General features: G+C 46.7%; 1 protein-coding gene across 1 annotated transcript in view; it reads right to left on the bottom strand.

Annotated features, from left to right (window-relative positions):
• Positions 1-1,205, bottom strand: part of LOC143298698 (electrogenic sodium bicarbonate cotransporter 1-like) — a 72,005-nt gene extending 70,800 nt beyond the window's left edge. Inside the window, exon 1 of the mRNA XM_076611595.1 lies at positions 741-1,205. The gene's annotated coding sequence lies outside the window, so the exon portion shown is untranslated. The remainder of the gene's footprint in view (positions 1-740) is intronic.
• Between the last annotated feature and the right edge of the window lie 576 nt (positions 1,206-1,781).

The following is a 1,781-nucleotide window of genomic DNA, read 5'->3' as shown; positions in this document are numbered from 1 at the left end:
ACATACATACATACACTCACGCACTGCGGTCTTAGAAAAGGGTGGGAAAGGGAGGAAAATAGAAAACGACAAAAAGGAAAAAGGCGAACAGAAAGAAAAGAAATGAAGAAATATAAAGAACAAAACATTGTAACAGAATGAAAGAAAGAAAAAAAAAGTGAAAGATACAAATGCGTCATTCACACACACACACACACACACACACACACACACACAGAGAGAGAGAGAGAGAGAGAGAGAGAGAGAAATGTTTTAAAGACAATTAAATAAGAAAAAAATTGAACGACTTCTAGAAAGGAATGTAGATAATAGAAATACTGACAGAAGGAAACCGGTTAAAGAAAGAAAGAGAAGAACGAAAACAAAAGAAAGAGAAGAAAGAGAAAGAAAAAAAAAGAAGTAAGAGAGGGTTGTTTTTTGTTGCTTTTTTTTTTTTTTTTTTTTAAGCGGACGTGCAAGCAAGAAAGAAAGGAAAAGAATGACAGAAAATATCATATCGAGTGAGACCGCGAGAGACAGAGACAGAGACAGAGAAAGAAAGAGAGAGAGAGACACAGACAGACAGACAGACAGACAGACTCAGAAAAAAACATGGGGTGGGGATGGGGGTGGGGATAAAAAAAAAACAACAACAATTTCCTCACGACAAAGGGAGCACACAAACTCTCTCTCTCTCTCTCTCTCTCTCTCTCTCTCTCTCTCTCTCTCTCTCTCTCTCTCTCCAGAGAAACACACCTCACCTTGAACTGATGTCGCTCACACTCAAGATTTCACTGGACCCTCCCAAAGTCTGCAATATCTGCTGGTGATGACGACAAAGAAGACGATGACGACGATGACAACGCAGCTACTGACACGCTCGAGCGAAGTCCTAAGATACTGCTCCTGTTGCTGCTGTTACAGTCTTTAAGTTTCTTCTGGCGTCACGTATTATTCTGAGTTAATTGATAACTTCGGGTCTTTCTCCTGTTGTCTTTTTTTTTTCTTTTCTTTTGTGTGTGCGTGTGTTGTGTGTTGAATCTTGGCTTGCTGAATGTCCACGTTTCTTCGTCCTTGACTGAGATGTAAAACTGTCACAGGAAAAAAGACAATGGTGCCCACTTGCTAGCGAGGGTTGTTTCTACAAGGCATCTGATGATGGTCGTGATGATGGTGGTGGAGGTGCGCCCAATAGCCTCTCGCAGCTCAAAAGGGACGCTGCTTGGCGAGTCCACCCCCTTTATGTATCTCTCCCCCCCTCCCCCACTACCACCCCCACACACACACACACCCTCCTTTACCACTCAACCTGTATTTCTCCTCCCTTTAACCCCAGTCCCCCCACCCCCCGCCCCCGGCTTAACGCCCCACAATCCCCCAACTCCTCCGTCCCCAGTCACACTAACACCGCCACCTCCCCCCCCCCGCCCCCCCATCTCCCTTCATTACCTTCCCTCGCTTTGTCCTTTATCCGCGCAGTTGTCTTTCCTTCTCCTTCAGCGTGGGGTTTCTTGTTGGAAGTCGTTATTTGACTTACCTTTTCACTGTCTGCCCTACCTACCGCTACCGCTACCACTACCACTACCACTCCCCGACCCCTCCGCATCCATCCGTAACCTCCTTAGTCTATTCACCATCCTCTCTAGCCCCCCCCCCCCCAACCCCCATTCCTCCCCCCCCCACCCTCTGACACCGTCCTACTCCTCCACCTCCTCCTTGTCCTCCTCATCACCTTCCTCTCACCTCTGTGGAAGATTTCTTTGCTGAAGGGTCTTCTTCGTCTTTGTCTCCACACCACTTCC

The sequence above is a fragment of the Babylonia areolata genome, chromosome 2 (genome assembly GCF_041734735.1).
Source record: "Babylonia areolata isolate BAREFJ2019XMU chromosome 2, ASM4173473v1, whole genome shotgun sequence".
NCBI classification, from domain to species: Eukaryota; Metazoa; Mollusca; class Gastropoda; order Neogastropoda; family Buccinidae; genus Babylonia; species Babylonia areolata.
Note: the sequence above shows the minus strand (reverse complement) of the source record. Positions and strands in the feature narration are given on the sequence as shown.